The 27003-nt window shown below is 38.1% G+C and overlaps 1 protein-coding gene and 1 long non-coding RNA gene across 2 annotated transcripts in view; one reads left to right on the plus strand and one right to left on the minus strand.

The window, feature by feature from the left end:
- Nucleotides 1-27003, minus strand: part of SYN2 (synapsin II) — a 160546-nt gene that overhangs the window by 109907 nt on the left and 23636 nt on the right. The window lies entirely within an intron of this gene.
- On the plus strand, nucleotides 8227-21643 carry LOC309608297. Its single transcript, XR_014232786.1, has 2 exons — nucleotides 8227-8274; nucleotides 8587-21643. It is a non-coding gene; the product is annotated as an uncharacterized lncRNA (long non-coding RNA).

The raw sequence follows: 27003 nt of genomic DNA on the forward strand, positions 1-27003 counted from the left end.
TGCATCCAAAGAATACCTGAATAGACAACAAATATTCCCAAAATTGCGGTGGTGGACTTTGGGAGCAACTGTGGACTTGGGGTTTGCTTTCTGTGTCTAAGTTGTTTCTGGTTTTATGTTTATCTCAGTTTAGTATTTAGTGTTTATTATAATTGGTGGATTTGTTTATTGGTTTGGTTGCTCTCTTACTTTTTTATATATATATATATATTTTTTCTCCTTTTTTCTTTTTCTGAGTATGTATGTGTATGCTTCTTTGTGTGATTTTGTCTGTAGAGGTTTGCTTTTACCATTTCTCCTAGGGTTCTGTCTGTTCATTTTTTTGTTTTTGTTTTTGTTTCTTCTTTCTCCCTTTTCTTCTGAGCCGTGTGGCTGGCAGGGTCTTGGTGCTCCGGCCGGGTGTCAGGTCGAGCCTCCAAGGTGGGAGGGCCGAGTCCAGGACATTGGACCTCCAGAAACCTCCTGGCCCCATGTAATATCAATCAGTGAGAGCTCTCCCGGAGATCTTCGTCTCAACACTAAGACCCAGCTCCACCCAATGGCCAGCAAGCTCCAGGGCTGGATGCACCATGCCAAACAACTAGCAAGACAGGAACACAACACCACCAATTAGCAGAGAGGCTGCCTAAAGTAATACTAACTTCACAGACACTCCAAAACACACCACTGGACGTGGCCCTGCCCACCAGGAGGACAAGATACAGCCCCACCCAGCAGAACAGAGGCACCAGTCCCCTCCACCAGGAAGCCTACACAAGCTACTGAACCAATCTGACCCACTGGGGGAAGACACCAAAAATAACGGTAACTACGAACGTGCAGCCTGAGAAAAGGAGACCTCAAACACAGTAAGTTAAATAAAATGAGAAAACAGGGAAATATGCAGCAGATGAAAGACCAAGGTAAAAACCCACCAGACCAAACAAATGAAGAGGAAACAGGCAGTCTACCTGAAAAAGAATTCAGAGTAATGATAGTAAAGACGACCCAAAATGTTGGAAATAGAATGGAGAAAATACAAGAAACATATAACAAGGACCGAGAAGAACTAAAGAACAAACAATGATGAACAACACAATAAATGAAATTAAAAATATGCTAGAAGGAATCAATAGCAGAATAACTGAGGCAGAAGAACAGATAAGTGACCTGGAAGATAAAACAGGGGAAATAACTGCCACAGAGCAGAATAAAGAAAAAAGAATGAAAAGAATTGAGGACAGTCTCAGAGACCTCTGGGACAACATTAAACGTACCAACATTCAAATTACAGGGGTCTCAGAAGGAGAAGAGAAAAAGAAAGGGTCTGAGAAAATATTTGAAGAGATTATAGTTGAAAACTTCCCTAACATGGGAAAGTAAAGAGTCATCCAAGTCCAGGAAGCCCAGAGAGTCCCATACAGGATAAATCCAAGAAGAAACACACCAGGACAGATATTAATCAAACTAGCAAAAATTAAATTCAAAGAAAAAATATTAAAAACAGCAAGGGAAGAGCAACAAATAATATACAAGGGAAACCCCATGAAGTTAACAGCTGAACTTTCAGCAGAAACTCTGCAAGCCAGAAGGGAGTGGCATGATATATTTAAAGTGATGAAAGGGAGAAACCTACAACCAACATTACTCTACCCAGCAAGGATCTCATTCAGATTTGATGGAGAAATTAAAACATTTACAGACAAGCAAAAGTTAAGAGAGTTCAGCACCACCAAAACCAGCTTTACAACAAATGCTAAAGGAACTTCTCTAGGCAGGAAACACAAGAGAAAGAAAAGACCTACAAAAACAAATCCAAAACAATTCAGAAAATGGTAATAGGAACATACATATCAATAATTACCTTAAATGTAAATGGATTAAATGCTCCAACCAAAAGACACAGGCTCGCTGAATGGACACAAAAACAGGACCCATATATATGCTGTCTACAAGAGACCCACTTCAGACCTAGGGACACATACAGATTGAAAGTGAGGGGATGGAAAAAGATATTCCATGCAAATGGAAATCAAAAGAAAGCTGGAGTACCAATTCTCATATCAGACAAAATAGACTTTAAAATAAAGACTATTACAGGAGACAAAGAAGGACACTACATAATGATCAAGGGATCAATCCAAGAAGAAGATATAACAACTGTAAATATTTATGCACACAACATAGGAGCACCTCAATACATAAGGCAAATGCTAACAGCCATAAAAGGGGAAATTGACAGTAACACAATAATAGTAGGGGACTTTAACACCCCATTTTCACCAATGGACAGATCATCCAAAATGAAAATAAATAAGGAAACACAAGCTTTAAGAGACACATTAGACCAGATAGACTTAATTGATATTTACAGGACACTCCAACCAAAAACAACAGAATACACTTTCTTCTCAGGTGCTCATGGAACATTCTCCAGGACAGATCATATCTTGGTTCACAAATCAAGACTCAGTAAATTCAAGAAAGTTGAAATTGTATCAAGTATCTTTTCCGACCACAACGTTATGAGATTAGATATCAATTACAGGAAAATAACTGTAAAAAATACAAACACGTGGAGGCTAAACAATACACTACTTAACAACCAAGAGATCAGTGAAGAAATCAAAGAGGAAATAAAAAAATATCTAGAAACAAATGACAATGAAAACACGACCCAACACCTATGGGATGCAGCAAAAGCAGTTCTAAGAGGGAAGTTTATAGCAATACAATCCTACCGCAAGAAACAAGAAACATCTCAAATAAACAACCTAACCTTACACCTAAAGCAATTAGAGAAAGAAGAACAAAGAAACCCCAAAATAAGCAGAAGGAAAGAAATCATAAAGATCAGATCAGAAATAAATGAAAAAGAAATGAAGAAACAATAGCAAAGATCAATAAAACTAAAAGCTGGTTGTTTGAGAAGATAAACAAAATTGATAAACCGTTAGCCAGACTCATCACGAAAAAAAGGGAGAAGATTCAAATCAAGAGAATTAGAAATGAAAAAGGAGAAGTAACAACTGACACTGCAGAAATACAAAGGATCATGAGAGATTACTACAAGCAACTCTATGCCAATAATATGGACAACCTGGAAGAAATGGAAAAATTCTTAGAAAAGTACAACCTTCCAAGACTGAACCAGGAAGAAACAGAAAATATGAACAGACCAATCACAAGCACTGAAATGGAAACTGTGATTAAAAAATCTTCCAACAAACAAAAGTCCAGGACCAGATGGCTTCACAGGTGAATTCTATCAAACATTTAGAGAAGAGCTAACACCTATCCTTCTCAAACTCTTCCAAAATATAGCAGAGGAAGGAACACTCCCAAACTCATTCTATGAGGCCACCCTCACCCTGATACCAAAACCAGACAAGGATGTAACAAAAAAAGAAAACTGCAGACCAATATCACTGATGAATATAGATGCAAAAATCCTCAACAAAATACTAGCAAACAGAATCCAACAACACATTAAAAGGATCATACACCATGATCGAATGGGGTTTATCCCAGGAATGCAAGGATTCTTCAGTGTACGTGAATCAATCAATGTGATACACCATATTAACAAATTGAAGGATAAAAACCGTATGATAATCTCAAGAGATGCAGAAAAAGCTTTTGACAAAATTCAACACCCATTTATGATAAAAACTCCCCAGAAAGTGGGCATAGAGGGAACCTACCTCAATATAATAAAGGCCATATATGACAAACCCACAGCCAACATCATTCTCAATGGTGAAAAACCGAAGCCATTTCCTCTAAGATCAGGAACAAGACAAGGTTGTCCACTCTCACCATTCTTATTCAACATAGTCCTGAAAGTTTTAGTCACAGCAGTCAGACGAAAAAGAAATAAAAGGAATCCAAACCGGAAAAGAAGAAGTAAAACTGTCACTGTTGGCAGATGACATAATACTATACATAGAGAATCCTAAATATGCTACCAGAAGACTACTACAGCTAATCAATGAATTTGGTAAAGTAGCAGGATACAAAAATTAATGCACAGAAATCTCTTGCATTGCTATACACGAATGATGAAAAATCTGAAAGAGAAATTAAGGAAACACTTCCATTTACCACTGCAAGAAAAAGAATAAAATACCTAGGAATAAACCTACCTAGGGAGACAAAAGACCTGTATGCAGAAAACTATAAGACACTGATGAAAGAAATTAAAGATGATACAAACAAATGGAGAGATATACCATGTTCTTGGATTGGTAATATCAACATTGTGAAAATGACTATACTATCCAAAGCAGTCTACAGATTCAATGCAATCCCTACCATCAAACTACCAATGGCATTTTTAACAGAACTAGAACAAAAAATTTCAAAATTTGTATAGAAACACAAAAGACCCTGAATAGCCAAAGCAATCTTGAGAAAGAAAAACAGAGCTGGAGGAATCAGGCTCCCTGACTTCAGACTATACTACAAAGCTACAGTAATCAAGACAGTATGGTACTGGCACAAAAACAGAAATACAGATCAATGGAACACGATAGAAAGCCCAGAGATAAACCCATGCACATATGGTCACCTTATGTTTGATAAAGGAGGCAAGCATATACAGTGGAGAAAAGACAGCCTCTTCAATAAGTGGTGCTGGTAAAGCTGGACAGCTACATGTAAAAGAATGAAATTAGAACACTCCCTAACACCATACACAAAAAGAAACTCAAAATGGATTAAAGACCTAAATGTAAGGCCAGACACTATAAAACTCTTAGAGGAAAACATAGGCAGAACACTCTATGACATAAATCACAGCAAGATCCTTTTTGACCCACCTCCTAGAGAAATGGAAATACAAACAAAAATAAACAAATGGGACCTAATGAAACTTAAAAGCTTTTGCACAGCAAAGGAAACCATAAACAAGGTGAAAAGACAACCCTCTGAATGGGAGAAAATATTTGCAAATGAAGCAACTGACAAAGGATTAATCTCCAAAATATACAAGCAACTCATGCAGCTCAATATCAAAAAAACAAACAACCCAATAAAAAATGGGCTGAAGGCCTAAACAGACATTTCTCCAAAGAAGATATACAGATTGCCAACAAACACATGAAAGGATGCTCAACATCACTAATCATTAGAGAAATGCAAATCAAAACCACAATGAGGTATCACCTCACACTGGTCAGAATGGCCATCATCAAAAATCTACAAACAATAAATGCTGGAGAGGGTGTGGAGAAAAGGGAACCCTTCTTCACTGTTGGCGGGAATGTAAATTAATACAGCCACGATGGAGAACAGTATGGAGGTTTCTTAAAAAACTAAAAATAGAACTACCATATGACCCAGCAATCCCACTAATGGGTATATATACCCAGAGAAAACCATAATTCAAAAAGACACATGTACCACAGTGTTCATTGCAGCACTATTTACTATAGCCAGGACATGGAAGCAACCTAAGTGTCCATCGACAGATGAATGGATAAAGAAGATGTGGCATATATATATGTACAATGGAATATTACTCAGCCATAAAAAGAAACGAAATTGAGTTATTTGTAGTGAGGTGGATGGACCTAGAGTCTGTCATACAGGGTGAAGTAAGTCAGAAAGAGAAAAACAAATACTGTATGCTAACAAATATATATGGAATCTAAAAAAAAAAAAAAAGGTTCTTATGAACCTAGGGGCAGGACATGAATAAAGATGCAGACATAGAGAATGGACTTGAGGACACGGGGAGGGGGAAGCGTAAGCTGGGATGAAGTGAGAGAATAGCACAGACATATATACACTACCAAATGTAAAACACATAGCTAGTGGGAGGCAGCTGCATAGCACAGGGAGATCAGCTCAGTGCTTTGTGACCACCTAGAGGGGTGGGATAGGGAGGGTGGGAGGGAGGTGCAAGAGGGAGGGGATACGGGGATATATGTACACATATAGCTGATTCACTTTCTTATACAGCAGAAACTAACACAACATTATAAAGCAATTATACTCCAATAAAGATGTTAACAATTTTTTTAAAAATAAAATAAAATCGTGATATTGTTAAATTCTAAAAAAAAATATTTATAGAATGCTTGAAAGGTGAAGACATGAAGACAGAATAAGTTCAAGGATTTTCTTCTAGGAAAGGAACAAGGAAATTGGGTGGTAGCTATATGCAGTATGGGAGTCAAGGAAGTTTTTGTTTGTTTGTTTGTTTTAAGATAAGTTGAGTCTAGAGCCTTTATATACTGATGGAAATGATTCAGTAGAGAGGAAAAAAATGATGCTACTTGGAATGCCCCTTCCATCAGCTATATGAGGTCTCTTTTATAGCAGCATAAAGCTTCCAAAGGAGCTAGGTAGATACCCTCTAAATCTCTGACAATCCTCTGAATATATCAGCACCAACTGCAATCAGATCCTTAGGCTGGACCTGTGTGACTTCATATAAACCTTCCTGTGTACAGCTGCAAAGGCTCTGAAGTGAATCTATCTGGGAGGTAATACTGCTCATAGTGCCTAAAGCACTAGAGGCAATCATTACAAATAATCTGGGAGAAAATCTTGATTCTCTCAGTGCTCTGGGCTCAAGCTATGAATGTGACTGTGATTCTTGAAACTTTTATCACCCATCAGGAGCTCCAAGCAAAGCCTATCATCTTCAACCAAATACTTAAGCCATACAAGCCCTGGAATGTTAGCTCTGCAAAGGACTGCAAGAATCATCTTGTCCAGCTCCTCAGTGTGAAGATGAAGAATCTAAAGACCTGAGAGGTATAGTGATTTTCCTAAGGTTAAAAGAAGGTTAAAAAAAAGAATTCTGTGTAAAATGATTTGGGACCAATAATGTTGGGATTAGATTAAAAAACAACTTTATTGTTTCAAAAATAAAAATCAGAGGCAGAGCCAGAACCAGAACTTAGAACTCTTAAGTTTGATTCTCTTACATGTTCTCCTATCTGCCTTTCATCAATGATAACACCTTCGTATACTTGCTATCTCCTCCCTGAATGCCTGACAATCCTATATTACTACATCAATGTATACTACAGAGGTTACAGTAACTCAGCTGATAAATGGGCCAAACAGAACATCAATGATACTGGCACAAGTGCAGCCACTTACTTGCCAAGGCCCTACAGAAGGCCCCAGGATATGTGCAAACAGTTTACAATGCCTGCAGCATAGAAAAGTCTGCACTCTTTAGTGTTATGTGAAATAAATGTACCTTCTCATCTTTTACTAAGAATGACTGTGATATCAACTTGAAAATATAAATAACAATGACTCTGCACACAGAAACAGTGCCTGGAAAAATGTTTAATTAAAAAAAAAATTAGGGCTTCCCTGGTGGCGCAGTGGTTGAGAATCTGCCTGCCAATGCAGGGGACACGCGTTCGAGCCCTGGTCTGGGAAGATCCCACATGCCGCGGAGCAACCAGGCCCGTGAGCCACAACTACTGAGCCTGCGCGTCTGGAGCCTGTGCTCCGCAACAAGAGAGGCCACGATAATGAGAGGCCCGCGCACCGCGATGAAGAGTGGTCCCCACTTGCTGCAACTAGAGAAAGCCCTCGCACAGAAACGAAGACCCAACACAGCCAAAAATAAATAAATAAATAAATAAATAAATAAATAAACCCCCCCAAAAAAGAAAAAAAAATTATTAATATCCTAACAGGTATTCAGCCCTGTGTAAAATGCTCTGCAAGATATGAGACGAAAGACAATTTCTGCCGTCAGAGACTTTCACAAAGTGGGATGAGACTGACATACATGATTATTTTATATCAGGAAATGACCTTAGAAATCGTATGAGACAGTTCTTTCATATTGCAAGTGGGGAAATGGAAGCTAGGAAATGCAAATGACAAGTTAATGTCCCAGATCACATGAGAACCCAAGTCTACTGACTTTCTAATTACTGTTCTTATCATACCAGCTATAACCATACACCCACAAGTAATTTTAATGTTTAAATCCTTTTACAAAGGATTTAAGAGTGCTTCCTAACATACATACAATAGAGGAGAATGAAAAATAAATTATTGATGGTGTTAAGCAAGGAAAATTGCAGCAGCAGAAAATAATGAAGCCAGGAGGAAGAACAGTTCAGATGCATGCCCTAAGATCCTACATACAGTTGCGAGTGATGGACAATAAACTTGGCACTCTGTTTCTGTAAAATAAAGCAATGAGCAAAAACCAATGACTTGTAGCATCATTAAATGAAAACAAATCTGTTAGTTGGAAATCTATGGCAGGTGGATTCTTAACCACTGTGCCACCAGGGAAGCCCACCCTAGGTGTTTTTTGTTTTTTAATTAATTAATTTATTTATTTATTTATGGCTGTGTTGGGTCTTCGTTTCTGTGCGAGGGCTTTCTCTAGTTGTGGCAAGCGGGGGCCACTCCTCATCGCGGTGCGCGGGCCTCTCACTATCGCGGCCTCTCTTGTTGCGGCACAGGCTCCAGACGCGCAGGCTCAGTAATTGTGGCTCACGGGCCCAGTTGCTCCGCGGCATGTGGGATCTTCCCAGACCAGGGCTCGAACCCATGTTCCCTGCATTGGCAGGCAGACGCTCAACCACTGTGCCACCAGGGAAGCCCCCACCCTAGGTGTTTTTGATGTAGGTAGTCAGACTACCACACTTTGAGAAACCACGCTCTGAAATGATCAAAACTAACAATATATTTATATAATTATTTTTAGTTTTTAAATTTTAACACGCTTTTAAAATTAAAAAACCAACTCAATTTACATGCTTATTTTAAGTATTTTCATAAACTCTTACCTGATTGTCTTATAGTAACAATAAAGGCATGCCAAGGGAATGGAAAAGCAGAACAACAGAGAGAGTAGAAGAGATCAGTTCCCTGTAAGCTAAGAGTACAAATAAAGTTATCAACAGATAAAATGCTAAGAGAAATAAATCTAAGTCAAAATTAAATATAAAACAAACTTTCTAAAATCAAGCTGCAGCCAGAAAAATAACAGTTTGATTCCTGGTCAATCTACAGGCAAGTCTAATCCAACTTTATACAGTGTTCAGGGCTAAAATCAACACAAAATATTAAAAATAAAATCTCTCCTGATACATATATTTCTATATGTTTAAGACTGTTCTGGTACTGTTCAGCTACCGGACTAAATTTGAAACTCATTCCAAATTTCAAATATCTTTTTTTTCATGTTTCACTAGAAAATTCCCCTAAAAACAGGAGATTTAAAGGTAACACTGTATGATACTTATGTTATCTTCTTAGAAATATCTTTTTTTTTCTGTTAGAATGAATAATATAACTGGTCTTTCTGTATCATAGATCATCTGGAGAAAGAGAATTTAACATACATGTTTCCATAAAATTTTTCATATACATGAAACACACAACTTTTCAGAAGGGTGACTAATTTAAGGATAGATACTGTAGACACTGAATTTAGAGAGAAATCAGTGTACCACCCACACTTCTGCTTGCCAATAGCAGTCAATGAGAAAAGTAGAAGTAATATGTACTTTGGAACCAGGTCAAGTTTGGGCTTTAATTTCTACTCTGCTACTCACTACCATGAGTAAGTTATTTAACCTCTATAACACTCGGTAAAACAGGGATAGTCGGTTTTGAATATTAAGATATTATCTGTGAGGACTTCCCTGGTGGCGCAGTGGTTGGGATTCCGCCTGCCAGCGTGGGGGACGCGGGTTCGAGCCCTGGGCCGGGGGGATCCCACATGCCGCGAAGCAACTAGGCCTGTGCGCCACGGCTGCTGAGCCTGCGCTCTGGAGCTCGCGAGCCACAACTACTGAAGCCCACGTGCCTGGAGCCTGTGTCCCGCAGCAAGGAGAGGCCACCGCAGTGAGAGGCCGCGCGCGCCGCCACGAAGAGTGGCCCCCCCCTCGCCGCAACTGGAGAGAGCCCATGCGCGGCAACGAAGGCCCAACGCAGCCAATAAATAAATAAATTTATAAAAAAAAAAAAGATATTATCTGTGAAACGCCCTAGCACAGAGCTCAGCATATAGTAAAAAAAAAAAAAAAACGTTTTTATAAAGCTCCCTTCTTTTCTCCTCTGTGCCCACTAATCCTCTTGTTCATTAGCTCAGACCACAGAAAACATTCTTTTCTTTAAACTTTATATTGTAAAATAAAACAAAGGGACAGAAAGTCACACCAAAAAATGTATTGCTTAATGAGTTTAATGAGTTGTTAAAGGTAAACACTCATGTATTCACCATCCAGGTTAAGAAACAGAATTTTGCCTGCTATCCCAGCAGCTCCCACAGTCCCCTGTCCCAAACTTAGACTCCTCCCTTCCCCTAAAAGTAATCTCTATCCTGACTTTTATAATGATCGCTCCATTATGTTTGCAACCAAGTATACATTCTTAGACACTATAGTTTACAGTTGCCCATTTGAAAAAAACAAAAACAAAAACAAAAACTTTATGTGTCTTCTAAATCCCTTTTAATCCACAGGTTTCCCCCTTCATCTGTTTTTTTTTCCCCTTATGGCTGCTATGTTGAAGAACTTGGAGCCCTGGACATAAAGGCAGAATTTTCCGAGAGGAAGATAAACGTGTTCTTTGGGCCTCTGTGTTCCCTGCAAATTGGCAGCTGGATCCAGAGGCTTGATCAGACTCATGTTAGGTCCCTTTATGTTCTTTTATCAGGAGCTCATAATGTCTGCAGTCTCTCTTTTTGTGATGTTAACAGCTGTTGGTGGTCAATGCCTAGTTACATTTATTCACTAGGAGTTGCAGAATAGAAATATTCTAATTGTCTTTTTTTTTTTTTTTGTAAAAACTTACTTGTCTCTAGGTGCCAGCAACCAATAAATAAAAAATGAAATTCAAAGAATAATGCCGTTTACAATAGCATCAAAAGAACCACCAAACACCCAGGGATAAAGGCAATGAAATAAGTGAAAGGCTTCCACACTGAAAAACCACATAATGAAATTTAGAGAAGTTAGAGAAGCAACAAATAAATGGTGGGATACATCACGTTTATGAACTAGAAGATTCATAATTGCAAAGATGTCATTTCTCCCAAAATTGGTCTGCAGAGCCAACACAATCACAAAATCCCAGAAGGTCTTTTGTGTGTGTATGGTAATCCATGCTTTTTTCTGTATTTCTTTTTTCCTTTCAGTTTATTCTTTTCATTTCCTAACTTCATAAAATGGACACTTAGGGCATTCACTTTAAAGTTTTCTTACCTAATTTATGTATTTAAGATTTAAATTTTCTTCAAAACTCTACCTTTGCTTTATCCCTCAAATACTGCTATGTAATGTTTTCACTGTCATTCAGTTCTAGGTATTTTAAATTTGTGTTACTTATTTAGCAGTATGCTTTTTAAAAATTTTTTATTTTATATTGGACTATAGTTGATTAACAATGTTGTGTTAGTTTCAGGTGTACAGCAAAGTGATTCAGCTATACGTATACATGTATCTATTCCTTTTCTTTTTAAAATTTTTTAATTATTAAAAAATTTTTTATTTTATATTGGAGTATAGTTGATTAACAACATTGTGTTAGTTTCAGGTGTACAGCAAAGTGATTCAGCTATAGATATACATCTATCTATTCTTTTTCTTTTTTTAATTTTTAAATTATTTTTAAAATTTTTATTTTATATTGGATTATAGTTGATTAACAATGTTGTGTTAGTTTCAGGTATACAGCAAAGTGATTCGGTTATACATATACATGTATCTATTCTTTTTCAAATTCTTTTCCCATTTAGGTTATTACAGAATACTGAGCGGAGTACTCTGTGCTCTACAGTAGGCTAACAGTATGCTTTTAAATTTTCAAAATACATGGGGAATTTAAAAAATTTATCATTTTGTATTAACTTCTAATTTCATTGTGTTGTAGTCGAAGATCATTCTTTATAATTTCTATTTTTGAAATCTGTTAATGTGTTCTCTAGGACTTGTTCATATTAATTTTTATAAATGTTCCATGTAAATATATCCTTAAATTGTTTGATATAAAAATCTATATAATCTAAAGTTCAAGCATCAAGCTTTTTATTTTTTAATTCTGCCTTCTTAACCTATCAACATTAAACTTCTCAAAGTAATACGAGATGGCAGAAGACAGAGCGATAATTTTCTAAATTTGGGGGAAAAATTACTATTTTCAATCTAGAATTCTGTATTCTAGTAAACTGTAAACCAAATGTATGAGTAGAATAACATTTTTGAACATGCAATTCTCAGAAGATTCATCTCTTAGGCACTCTTTCTTAAAAACCTCCTGGAAGATGTGTTCCTGTAGAATGAGGGAATAAAAGTAAAGCAAAAAAGAAAAAAGTGGGATCCATGAAACAGTAGCTACTCCCCAGGAGAGCAGTTAAAAAAAAAAAACTCCCAAGATGCAATAGGCCTAGGTAGCAAATAGTACAGATTGAAACAGAATAGAGGGTTCTGGGAGGGAGATCTCCAGACAGGGGATGGGAGAGGAGAGTATCAGTAGATTTTTCAGATATTGTTAGCAACTGATTGTATTAGACACATATCTGAGGCCAACTAGCTACATTCCCTGAGTCTCTGACTCCTCCCACAACTTCCAGATTCAGACAAGGTGTCACACTACAGAAGGTAGGATCTTGCTTCCCTCTAAATTGCCAAAGACACATCTGATGATGCAACCAGGAAAGGGGAGGTTATTCTTCATGTGGAAAATTATAACCAATGGGAAACAGAAAACAGAGGGAAGTCAATAGACAAAATCTCTTTCCCTCTTTCTAACAGACTATTCTAACAATTTTCAGTACAGCCCATATGGAAATGTCCTGAGTGGGTGAGTAGGTGAACCTGTCAAATGACCAGCTGTTATCTCTTTACGGCTTGTTGTTAAGCAGTAGCCAGTGCAGTAATGCATCACCTTGCATTTGCTTCCCATTCTTGCTGCCTCATTTCCCCTTACCCTCACTCTTGCTGCCCTGGTATTGCACCTCTCAGTCAGCATTTAATGCTCACCTCAAGCTCTGTTTACTAGAGAACATGGACCAAGTTACAGGTGTATGATGAATTCTGATGAAACAGTATTAAAATTTAAAACTTAGATTTATAAAATTTATTCAAGGAAAAAAACATCAGAATACTGTTAACTCTAGAAAAAAAGGTGTACGGGAAGCATTACAATCAGAGTACGATATATCATCTAGCTCTGCAGAAAACAGTATTTACGTAATTATAATAATGTAAACACTGATCACTGATATAAGTACAAATTGTGGAATAATTAAATTTGATGGATGGAGAGTAGACGGGGAGTGTGAGAGCTAAGTTTACCTCTACCAGGTAATGAGAAAAAACTATCACTCATCAGAATCCTATTCCCAGCTCTAAGGTACTTTAATGTGTGATCTTGTACAAATTGTCTAATTTACGTTGGTCTTGGTCTCTTCATTTATCAAATGGGAATAACATCTGCCAGGCCTTTTGCAGCACAACTACTGTAAAAGTAAAATGAAACAATGTGTATGGAAGGTGTTGAGAAACAGAAAGGTCATCTTTCAGAAGAGGCATGGGAACCAGCAGCAAGTTCAAAGCAGCATTTTGGGGTCAAAGGAAGAGAAGAGGGATATGAGTCCAAATTCCCTAACCTACCACTTCTTTGAAGGCTAAACTGCAGGGGCAAAGCTAAGAATTTCAAGAATGCTATGATCCTTTGCATTAAAAAAAATTCCCTTAGAAGTAGAAAGACATGACCAGGCCTGGCTCCTATGGGTAATCTAGATTAAAACAATCTCCTAGTTTGTTTTCTGGCCTCTAATCTCTCTTCCCACTAATCTCTCTAGCTAGCTTCACATTCCCAACCTAACTCTTTACCACCTTATCCACGGATCAGGGACCTATAATGGCTCCAGATCCCTCAATTTAGGTTCTATCTTCTCTTCATAAAATTGTATTCGTTTCTTTGGTCCACTCTGATTTTTCTTGCCCTCTTCTAACAGTTCAACTTAATTTTTTTTCTTGAACGTATAACCAACAATTAACTCTTAACACTTGATTAAGTTCTACACTGTCTTTACAAATCTTGACTCCCTCAGACACTCCCACATGAGTTCTGGAGAACAGCAAACATGTCTTTTACTTCTCTTAAGTGCTAAGGACAGTTCTAATCGGTGGTAGGTATAAAAAAACCAAAAATGAATGGAATAGAAGTTGCTTAATCTCTTTAAGATTCTATTTCTCTTCTCTAAAATGTAGATAACACTTTACAGAGATGTTTAAAAATGATATATGTGAAAGACTAGCACAATGTCTAGCATGTATCTAGCATTCACAAATGTTTGCTAAATCTAAATACTAAAATGTGTATAATACCTATCTTATATGATTGGTGGGAGGATTAAATAAGGATGTGTCAACAATTTTAAAACCAAAACACCTGTCAAAGGCAAAGAATTATCGTCATTAAAAAGAACAACATAAAGAAACAGAATGGAAGAGGAAACTAGCAGAAAGCCAGCCCAGAGGCAGTAACCCACATGGGAAATATATAGTGGATTTAATAAGATTTCTGGCCTCCAAAAAACTTCTCTCTGGGAGAAGCTGAATGAATACCTGAGAAAGTTTTTGCCTGAAGAAGTGAGATCCTAACACATAAGGCCAGATGCTGTTCCAGAGTGTGCTTCAAAGGATGTTCTCTGCAATTGATCCATTTAAGGTAGATTCCCTCTGGTCCAGAGAAGATCTCTGGTAAAGCATTTCCAAGTGGGCTAATGCAAGAACAAGCCTCAATGTACAGTTTCAGAGCTCTGAGACATACTTAATGTTGAAGAATAGCTCAGAACTAAAAGTAATCCGTAAAATAAAGGAGGCAGACCAAAGGTAAGACCCTTCAGCTCTGCCATTTGGGTATTTATTTGTACCAAGAAAACTTACTGGGGCTGCAGCAGTGTGAAGAACAGACCACCACCACCCAGAACTAGAAGCCCAGCAGCAGCTCTGGAGAAGAAATTATCAGAGCTTGTGCCTCTTGCAGAGATGTAGAACAATGTAGCAACTCATCTCTCAGCACAATACCCTCTGCTTATGTTCCAATTAAAAATATATATATATCCATTAAAAGCCACCAAGAGAATCTAAAGAAACTGACACTATATATCCCTTTGCCTCCGTCCTACGAGGCCATCTTAAATCCCTGTCCATCCAGAAAACTATATTTTTTTGCTAAAAATATTGTGTAGGATTTATTACTTCTTTTATTCTTATAATCTGAACTGCTTTTATTAAGAAGACACTTAAAGACAGGTAGATCCATCATCACACACGAAGCACTGGTCTGTCACTCAAAAGACTTGGATTCTTGTCCAGTCTTTTCTAATGACTTGCTGTGCTCTCTTTGACAAGGCACTTGTCCTTTTGCTATTCTCGTTCTGGGTCTCTGTTTTCTCTATATTTAAAATGAAGAAGTTAGATGAGGTGACCCCAAAGATCTTTCCAAGTCTACAAACCTACAAAATCAGTCCAAACTGGAGCCATCATTGTCAAGGAATCTACACTAAATGAAGGGAATAACTTCAGGATCTGCTCACATTCTAAGATTCTTGCAGAGAATTATAATCATTGACAGCCTAAGGACTGGTTTGTTGCTTGGATCTCCTGCCTGCTTGGAGCTCTCCAGGGTACTGATTCCATCTCTGGCTGGTATCTGCTCTCCCAATCCTCTGGATACAAGCATGTTTCCAAATCCATCAACCACCCAGGCAGAGGTGTGGCACAAACATATGCGCTGCCCAATGGATATATAAATAAACAAAAGAGAAGAATTTCGTAACAGAAAACATCACAGGACGCAAAACAAAATTAGTTCCAAACCATGGTTTTCATTCAACACGTTCTAGCCACTTTACACGAAGTACTGTACCATTTCCTATACATCACCCAAGCCGTCTATAGCACTCTGGTACTAGACTTGAACCCAGATCTCTCAAGCTTCAATCTAATGTTCTTCTCACAATTCCTCTCTGCTTCTCTTTTGAGCCCCAATGTTAAATTTCCCAAAGTTATGCTAAACCAGTAAGAATTCAGACTATCTTATATACCATACACCTAGCACAATGTCCTGACATACCCTAAGTCTTCAATAAGTTTTTGTTAAATGAATGATAAAGATGGGGCCATGAACATTTCTAAACTTCAAGTGCCTCCAGTCTCATCTGCATATTCATAAACCCTGACAATACCTTCTTATATAGAACTCAAAAAGATGGGCACACAAGCTCCCAGAGCTTAAGTCTGCATGTAATAGCAAAATTAGTAAACCAGCTGACTTAATGACCAAAAGTAGACACTACTATGTTGATTGCTGCAATTCTAGTATAGTGATTATGAACAGGGGTATGGAATTGGACAACCTTGGCTTTGAACCCCAGCTATCACTTAGAAGCTGCATGACTTGGGCATATCACTTACCTAAGCCTTACTTATCTGTAAAATAGGGGAAATATAGTTTATACCCTCATAAGACTGCTGAAAGGATTAAATGAAATACTGTATTAAAACACTAAGTAGGCACTTCCTTAGACTGCCCTATTTACTGTGTAAATGGCACAATGCCTGGCACACAATTAATGCTCAATAAATGTTAGCTATCATCATCATCTTTATAATAAATCACCAGATTCTATAACTAAAATGAAGACTTTTCGTTATATGGGAAAAACAGTCTCAAAACAATGCAAAAAAATTGTAGTTAAAAAATAATGAAAAAAAATAATGAAATCTCATACTATCCTCATGGGAAAGTAAAAACAATGCAAATATTGATTGCCTCATTTTAAAAAGGCACAGAGAGGCTAAATCTTTCACTTGGGATCACAGAAAATGCTCAATCCACTAGAGACAAATAATGGGCATTTTGCCTGTAAGTCAGGAGCAAAAGGCTGCAATACACAAAGTGTGTAAACTGTATGTAATAAGGTACCTAGGAAACTAAAGTATTCTTATACCAAGAGTTACTTGCTAATTTATTGAACCTCCTTAAATCTGAATGCCTTACCGCAAAAAGCATGTTAATAGCTCTCTTCAAATTAAAGAGAACATTCACATGCTGCCTCCGTAACACCCTACCACAATCAAATGAGAAAGGCATCAGAACTTACCCTCCTATTTTACAAATGAAAGCAATCTATGTCTTCACAAATCCTCCAAATGATTCTGATGCAGACTAAAGTTTGAGAACCACTACCTCAGTCCATTGCTCCTTTCCTATCTTCTTCTGCCTCTTGATTCCATGACCTAGTATTTCAATAACCTATATTTCCTTTGCCTTTCATCGTTTCTACTTGGTAAAACCTCAAAAACCCCTGATAAGCTCAATTGCACACCTTCTCCAAATATGTCCCCAAGTTGCTGAGGAATGCCAAAACACCCAACAGTGCAGAAAGGCACCTCAACAAGGCCTTTGACTGTCGATAAATCATGCGTTTGTATGGTCAAAAGACAATGGTGATTTCAAATCTTATTCATTCCCTTCAAATAGCACCCCTTCCTTCTTCCTTCTCAGTAGATGACCTAGCCTCCTACTTAACAAAGAAAATAGAATCCACCAGATGGATACATCCTCAACTTCCCACCATTCAATCTACACAACTTTCTGTATCTTCCCTCCATCCCTCTGTATAGTCTCCTCTATCCCTTCTGTTAAAATAATAAGTCAGGTGGCCCTCCTCTAATCGAAGACCAAAACCACCTGTTAGCTGGACCTCATTTCCCCTTTCTCTTAAAGGAAACTCACATTTATAAATTACTCTTCTCTCCCATCCAAGTACTAACCAGGCCCAACCCTGCTGAGCTTCCAAGATTGGACAAGATCGGGCAGGGCGCCTTCATGGTGGAACTATATTCAGTATCTTGTTATAACCTATATTGGAAAATAATCTGAAAAAGAATATATATATGTATAACAATCACTTTGCTGTACACCTAAAACTAACACAACATTGTATATCAACTATACTTCAACTAAAAAAAAAAAAGGTCTGGGCAAAAAAAAAAAAAATTACTCTTCTCTCTCCATATTATTTACCTTTTCCTTAGGTTAATTATGCCACATAATTGGTACCTTAGTATTTACACATGCAGTCATGAAAAAAAGAATAAGGTAGTTCTTTCTGTCCTCATAGTCACAGAATACAATATGCTTTCCTGAAGTTCAAACCCATATACCTAACTGCCCATAGTCATCCCCTACTTGGACGTCTCATAAGCACTTGAAACACAGTCAAACACATGTCTAAAATAACACTCATCTTCTCGCTCTAAAATCTGTTTCTTCAGGCTCCTCCAGTGTTCCTCATCTCAGTAAATGGCCCAGGATCTACGCAGGTGCCCAATCAGACACCTATCAGACATACTTTGCTACCTCCCTCTCCTTCATCTCACATCCAATTAATCATCAAGACCTGATAATCTTATCTAGCAAGTATTTCTTATATTACTCCACCTCCTTCCATCTCCACTGCCACTATCTTTGTCCAAGCCACCATCATCTCTCACCTGGGCTTCTCAAAGCATTTTAATGGTTTCCCAGCATCCACATTTCCCCTCCTCCAATCCAGTCCCCACTAGATAGCAGCTAGGACAGTCATTTCAAAAGGAACATCTATCATGGCTCTCCTCTGTGAAAACTCTTACAGCATCCCATTTCTATTAGAATCAAGTGCAAACGCCTTAACAAAGCCTATAAGCCTCTGCATGATCTAGCCTCTGCTTACTCCAGTTTCATTTCACACCACCTTCCCCCTCCCTGCATTCCAGTCGCACAGGGATGTGTTTCTTCAAACTAACTAGGCTCTTTCCCTTTCCCAGATGTTTTTTCCCCTCAGAACATTTTCCTCATTATTTCCCTAGCCAACTCCCATTCACCCTTCAAGTCTCAATTTAAATGTAACATCCTCAATGAAAAATTTTCCAACTCCTCAGATTCAGTCAAGCCAATTTTAATCCCCCTTGTCCCAATTTACCAGATTTATTCATTCAATAAATATTTATTAAGCACCTAAACTGTATCAGTTGCTGTGCTAGGTGTAGAGACTATAATTGTGACGAATACTGACAGTCTCTCTCCTGATTAAATTTGTATACTAGTGGAAAATATAATCATTAAACAAATAATTATTTAATTACAACCGCAATAAATACTACTGAGGAGAAGTACAAGGGTGCTTTGAGAATGAATGTCTGGTAAATAGGGGAAGGAATTCAAATCCAGATCTTTTGAGTCCAAATTCTATGCTTTTTCCCTGCTATGCTATGCTATAAATAGAAGCTTCATTTTTATTTCTAAGCAAACTGATTTTAACTTTTTTCTTAACTCCAACAGATTCAAAGTTTATATCGTTCTGGGAGGCAGCTCTGAGCTCCCCTCCACTCAACATGGCAGTACTAACTCCACAGGGCCCACAAATCAGTTCCCCAGGAACACTGTTCTGGAGACTATAGTTGGGTGGGGAGTAAATAACACACAAAAAATGTTACAATACAGTGCAGGGCTCTGTGCAGAGGACTATGGGAACACAAAGATGGAAAGACTAATGTTGTTTGGGCAATAACCTAAGTGAAAGTACTCTGTAAAATGTAAAACATTACTCAAATGATTGTTATTAGTGCTGGTGGTCTCCCTAAGTAATGTAATCCTCCAAGGACAAAAAAAAAAACAAAACCCCACCCACTCAAATAGAAAAATAGCATAGCCACTTAACCCAGGAAAAAAACGTGAAATATATTTCTCCTCATTCATTCTTAGCATCTCATTTTAAATCACTTAAAATACAAAACTCTTATTTGCAGTAAAGGGAAAATTAATTTATGCATTTTGCTTTTTATTTACTCTCTTTTATTGCATCAGAAAAATCTTAAAATGCTGAAAGTCCTAATTTATTATAATCATATCTCAGTCATTAAGCAGTCACTGAAGTTAAAATTAAAAAGAAAAAACACTAAAATACTAAATGTAGTAAACGCCCTCTAAATTTCATTTTTAGCACAGATTTTGTTACACCACAAGTACCGCCCCCTGGTAGTGGTACAGTGGAATGACACCGGCTGGAAAGGGGACTGTGACTCTAGATTACGAGGAGCCCAGGCTGGGAGCCCCCAGACCACATAACCTTTAAGGCATACAATTACAGATTTTTAATTATTCTGGCTCTGCCACTTCTTAGCTGCATGACCTGGGGGTACATTTCTTAACCTGTTAATCTTCAATCTCCTCACTCATAAAATAGGAATGATATATACACCTGAAACACTGTAAATCAACTATACTTCAATTTTAAAAAATAGGAATGATAATTGTACCTATTTTATAGGGTAACTGTGAGAATTAGTCACAGATGGTCCCCAAATTATGATGGTTTCACAATTTTTTGATTTTACGATGGTGCAAGAACAATACACATTCAGTAGAAACCATACATCGAATTCTGAATTTTGATCTTTTCCCAGGCTAGCGACAGGTAGGATGCTCTCCCACGATGCTGGGCAGCAGTAACGAGCCACAGCTCCCAAAACCAGTCAGCGACAGGAACACGAGAGTAAACAAATGATGCACTTACAACCATTCTGTACCTAGAGACCATTCTGTTTTTCACTTTCAGTATAGTATTCAATTACATAAGATATTCAACACTTTATTATAAAATAGGCTTTGTGTGACATGATTTTGCTCAACTGTAGGCTAACGTAAGTGTTCTAAGGACATTTATGGCAGGCTAGGCTGTGATGTTTAGTAGGTTAGGTGTATTAAATGCATTTTCAGCTTACAATATTTTCAACTTACCACAAGTTTATCGAGATGTAACCCCATCATAAGTTGAGGAAGATCTTTAATATATGTAAAGAAATTAGCACAGTGGATAGCACACAACTAGTACTCAATAAACATTTGCTCTATTATTCTTACTATCTCTTTCAGCTCTAAAGTCCCATGAATTCCATATGCCTAATGCCATAAAGTACAATAAAATATAGAAAACTTGTTTATAGGTATTGTTCTTATTCCCCAATAGCAGAAATATCTGTAGTTCATGACAAGAACCACAACCAGGTAGACTTATAGTTAAAAGGGATGCCAAATGCTCATCTAGAAACCTCAGTGCCTCCAAGTATTTCCATAAAACTAGATGATCATGACTCAAGATAAAGAGAGTCCTCCTATTTTGAGGGGCTCTAATGTTTAACCAAATGTCTTCATTAGACTCCAAATATCTCATACCAATTCGCCTAGTTCTCTCCTCTGAAAGAATGGAAAAACCATTGCTCCGAATTGTTTCGACAGAGCAAGATAATTATAGACAGTTACTAAGTTTTCAGTCATATTTCTGGAACACTTTACTTTTCCACAAAGATCTCATTTCAAATCTTTCAGTACCCTAATTATTCATGTAGTGGGAAAGACAGAATGAAATACAATGTTCCACCAGGAATGTGAACAAGTTTGACTTACAGAAGAATTCTCATTATTTTTTGCCTTTGCTCACATCATTCATGTTCATGCCTTACCTCTCTTCTCATCTGAATCCTACCTATCCTCTACAGTCAAAATTATACTTCTCTTCTGACCCTCTGATTTCATTCCACCATTTGACTTTGTGAGTTGAACAAGACAGCTATCAGCATCAGCACCCTAAAAGGGGAAACTAAAACTCAGAGGCTAAAATATGTGGTCAAGTTTACAGACATAAGTGACAATGCTATCATTTTATAAATCCACTGAAATATCAGTAGTCAGATTTAACAACAGGGAAACACAACTTAGTAGCACCAAGAACATCCAGACCACCAACCTGGGTTATTCCAATGGAAAAAAATCTAGTTTATTTCAAACAGGTATCAACATAGAAGTAAATCTACCTCTTAATGAGCCCAGTGTACTCATTTTAAAAATACTAAAATAAAGGCTCAGAAAAGCTTGTTTGTTTTTTAATAAATTTATTTATTTATTTATTTTTGGCTGTGTTGGGTCTTCGTTGCTGCGTGTGGGCTTTCTCTAGTTGCAGCAAGCGGCGGCTACTCTTCGTTGTGGTGTGCGGGCTTCTCACTGCGGTGGCTTCTCCTATTGTGGAGCACAGGCTCTAGGCGCGTGGGCTTCAGTAGTTGTGTCACGTAGGCTTCAGTAGTTGTGGCTCCTGGGCTCCAGAGCACAGGCTCAGTAGTTGTGGTGCACAGGCGTAGTTGCTCCGTGCCATGTGGGATCTTCCCGGACCAGGGCTCGAACCCGTGTCCCCTGCATTGGCAGGTGGATCCTTAACCACTGCGTCACCAGGGAAGTCCTGAAAAGCTTGTTTAAAGTCACCTTTTCAGGTGACTTGCAAAAGTAAACTAGGCAAAAACAAAATTACTAATTTACATATATGAAAAGTCCAGGTTTTGAGTTCAACAGATTTTAGGAGTTCAGAGGATCTGGTTGCTTTTCATCTCTGTTTGGCTTCATTCCCAGGCAGAACTTCTCCGGAGGACCCCAGTCTTACATCTTCCCAGGTTCATATCCAATATAAAAAGAATACATACTTTCTCTAAAAAAAATTGATCAAAAGTCAGTCATAGATCCAAATTGAGATTGCTGCTCATTCCTAAATCAATCTCCATGATGAGAAAAATATAATGCTCTAATTAGCAAGGCATGAATCACATGTCCATCCTTGAAGCCAGGGATGAAGTGGGCTCTGCCCAAAGCACAAGACCTGAGTTCTAGGGAGAAGATGGCTCTCCAGAGGAAAATCTGGGCATTGGTATTAAAAGAAGGGGAAATGGACACTGGAAGGCAAAAACAACAGAAGTCCACTATAATCATATAACTAATTACACTCATATCTGGGACCAGAACTTGCACTGTGACCCCCATGTCAGTGTTCTTTCTCTCATGCTACGTTACTCCCCTAGAAGAAGAAACTATAAAAGAGGATCTCGGCTTCCCTGGTGGCACAGTGGTTGAGAGTATGCCTGCCAATGCAGGGGACATGGGTTCGAGCCCTGGTCTGGGAAGATCCCACATGCCACGGAGCAACTAGGCCCGTGAGCCACAACTACTGAGCCTGCGCGTCTGGAGCCTGTGCTCCGCAACAAGAGAGGCCGCGATAGTGAGAGGCCCGCGCACCGCGATGAAGAGTGGACCCCGCTTGCCACAACTAGAGAAAGCCCTCGCACAGAAACGAAGACCCAACACAGCCAAAAATAAATAAATAATTAATTAATTAAAAAAAAAAAAAAGAGGATCTCAACCACCTCTAAGCCTTGAATTATCTGAAGCTTAAAATGTTGTGCTTTGCTTCTTAAAAGCTATTTTCATGAAAAGACAGCTTCACAAAACTCTCCAGGAAATAAGTCTGCTCCATATGGAGAGTTTCAGCATCAGTTTTCAAGGTGATCTTGGCCTTATGATCTACTTCACATCTATACCTGGCAGGACCAGCCATCTAAAATAGAGGATAACCTATAAGGTTGAATATTAGGGGAATCAAAAGGCTCCCAACCCAGACCTCTACATCAATACTTGTTAATATTTTTTAAAATTCTACCACCAAATTCAACTGGATTTGGAAGGCCTATCAGGCTACCAGTTTTCCTAGAAAAATACAGACATCCTAGGAAGTAAAACACCATTAATCTACTCACTCAACCAACATTTAATGAATGTGAAGCAAAAAACTAGGCATTTTGGGTATTAGAATGGGCAAGAAAAACCCTTCTTTTAGAGAAATTTGTAGTTTGGGAGGCAGGCATCTAACATGATTATAACATTGTGAAAATGTTATGATAGACCTCTTATAAACTTATTTAGAATACAGCATAGCAACACTTCAGAACAGAATTAAATCAGAGTCAGCAGACAACAAGGCCCAGAGAGGGTATGACGTACACAAGGATAATAACGTCACTGAAAAGGAAGATAGGAAGAAACCAAAGATGAACTTTGCCTTCCAAAAGTTGGCACTGGAACCTGAAAACTGGGGAAGAGGGAGAAGAGGAAAACAGAAATCCAACTAACAATTAATTAGTAGATGTTATGAGTAAGGATTCCCAGTAGGTAATACGGAAGATATAAAAATGAACAAGACAAGATCCTCATCCTCAAGAAGCTGACAATGTACCTGGGAGAGTAAGACACAGGCAGAAATCACATAATAAAATATAGACTATGATAAGCGTAATAAAATTCAGGAGATAAACGGTTATGGAGTTTCAGATGAAAGAGAGAGAAAGAGAAAGAGAGAGAGAAAATTATTAGGTAAAGAGGAATCTAGGAAAGTTTCATGAAGGCTGAGTGAATATGTAGGTAAAGATGCTGGGGGAGAGAGGCTAAAAGTCAGGCCCAGAAGAAAGGTCATATGAGACTTCCGGCCCTCTTTTGACTAATCCACCATTCACATCTTTAACTAATCTAGTAGGGACAGACCATCACAATTCAGTGCCCAGTCACTGTGAGGACCACAAAGTAAGTTCCTCAGGCAACCAACAGAAGAAGAAAGTATTGATATATAGCTGAAAACAGAATGATAGAATATTTTTGAAACATGAGTTTTCTATTTTACCTTTCTGAATCTTATTTTTCTGATCATAAAATATGGATAAATAACCCCTACCTGCATAAAGCTGTTGAGAGATAAAGTAAAATAACATATTATAGTACCTAGAACAAGGCTGGTATATAAGAGACTTTTGGTAATCATTTTTTCTTCCCTTCTGTATTAGTTTCCTAAGGCTGCTGTAACAAATCAGCACAAACATCATTGCTTAAAACAGTCAAAATTTATTCTCTCACAGTTTTGGAGGCTAGAAATCTGAAATCAAGGTGTTGGCAGGGCTATGTTCCCTCTGAAAGCTGCAGGGGACCATCGGTTCCTTGCTCCTTCCAGCTTCTAGTGGCTATCAGCAATCCTTGCTGTTCCCTGGCGTGTAGCTACCTAGCGCCAATCTCTGCCTCTAACTTCACATGGGCTTTACGTCCCTGTTCCTCTCTGTGTCCTCTCTTCTCCTTATAAGGACACCAGTCATTGAATTTAGAGCCCACCCTAAATCTAGGATGATTTCATCTCAAAATCCTTAACTAATCACTTCTGCAAAGATCTTACTTCCAAAAAAGGTCACATTCTGAGGTGATGGGTAGATATGAGGGACACTATTCAACCCACTACACCTTCCTTCTTCAGGTCCACTTGAGTCTGAAACATTCATAACATCTTTTATAACTGTCTAGTTCACAGGAAGACAGTACTTTTTCATTGCACTCCCAGCATATTTCCATGGTATTGAATAACAATGTCTACAAATCCCTTAAAGAAAACTGGGATTTTAAGAAAACCTGAGGTAAGTCGGCATTTTCAACAGAACTAAAAACTTGGACTCCAGTTCTGTCTACCAGTTAGCAACTGTGAGACCTTGGACAAATTATATCAAGTCTTTTTTTTTTTTTTTTTTTTAGTAGTAAGTTATTTTTATTCCTTTTAGTTCACCTTCTTACCCTCTAAAAGTAATACACAATTAAAGAATTTATGAAAATTAAAAAGCTGAAAATAAATCACCTGTAATCCCTAAACAAAGCTTATTTTAACAGTCTTTTAATGTATTTTTCTTATTTTTTTTCTAAGTATGATTGTATTTTTACCAATGCAATAATACTAAATGTGTGATTTTTTTGTTTGTTTGTTTTTTGTTTTTGTTTTTTCGGAGTATAATTGCTTTACAGTGCTGTGTTAGTTTCTGCTGTACAATGAAGTGAATCAGCTATATGTATACATATCTCCCCTCCCTCCTGGACCTCCCTCCCCACCCCCATCCCACCCATCTAGGTTGTCACAGAGCACCGAGCTGAGCTTCATCTCTTTAAGAGTCAATTTCTTCATCTTTAAATGGGACTATCACAAAATTTCTGGAAGAATTAAGTGAGATGATAAATGTAAAAGCATTTGTAAACTCTAAAATAATATACAAACACTAGTTATTACTTACAAAACTTTCAGTGTTTAATAATTTAACAAAATGTACTGACATGTGCCCAGCGCCACCTTAAATACCATGGGGAAGAGGAGGAAACATGGTCCATAACTTCAAAGGGCTCATAGTCCAACACTAACATACAAATAACCATTATGAAACAATTTATCACTACATTATTTAGAAATTACTATATATGGTTGATAGAGCACAAAAGACGGTGATCGATGCTAGCTTGAAGGAGGAAGAAATTGAGCTAAGACTTACAGGACAGGTAGGTAGGTTTTAGCTAGAGCAGAAGGCCATATATAACACATTTCAAAGCCAGACAGCATGCCTAGACTTGATGCAGAGCGGCAGCTACTGGAGATACCTGAATGGAGAGTGCCATGATGAAAGTAGGCTTTCAGGGAAAAAAGCCTGGCAGCATTTGTAGTCTAAATTGGCAGGGGAGAGACTAAAGGCAAGAACACCAACTAAAAGGCTGTGGCCCTAATCCAGCACATGTTCATCTTCACCGGTTGCTAAAATCGTGACTGGCAGCAAGATCTGTCATTTCCGGAAAGCTGTTTACATCTTAGGCAATAATTCTAAGTCTTTCCCAGGGTTTTTTCCTATGCTGACCTCACTAAACCAATCATGGACTATATAGAAGCTTCCAATTCACATTTCTCATAATCTCCAGGCAGAAAAGAAGCTTGGAGAACACACAGGCAATCCAATTCAATGTAAATATCCTCCCTAAAGCAACATGGATTGAGGGAGTCATCCACCGGGAGTTAACAGCCTCTGTTTAAACACTTCAATCTAAGAAATGTCCATTCCACCAAAGCCACTGTCCCTGCAAACAACAGAGGTCAGATATCAATACTCAGCTCCTTGCCCAAACACTTGGTCTGCCTGAGTCCTGGGCAGCTCTTCGTCCAGGAAGGTTAGAGTTTGCCACTGCTAGAGTCGAAGGAGAAATAACATGATCCTGCAGCTTTTGACAGAGATTCAAGCCATCCCCAATAGTGGCTGCCTGCAGGGAGGCAGGTCTGAGTCAGTCTGTCAGGCTATGAAATCCTCACTC

This window comes from Balaenoptera borealis, assembly GCF_965194805.1.
Source record: "Balaenoptera borealis genome assembly, chromosome: 12".
Taxonomy (NCBI): Eukaryota; Metazoa; Chordata; class Mammalia; order Artiodactyla; family Balaenopteridae; genus Balaenoptera; species Balaenoptera borealis.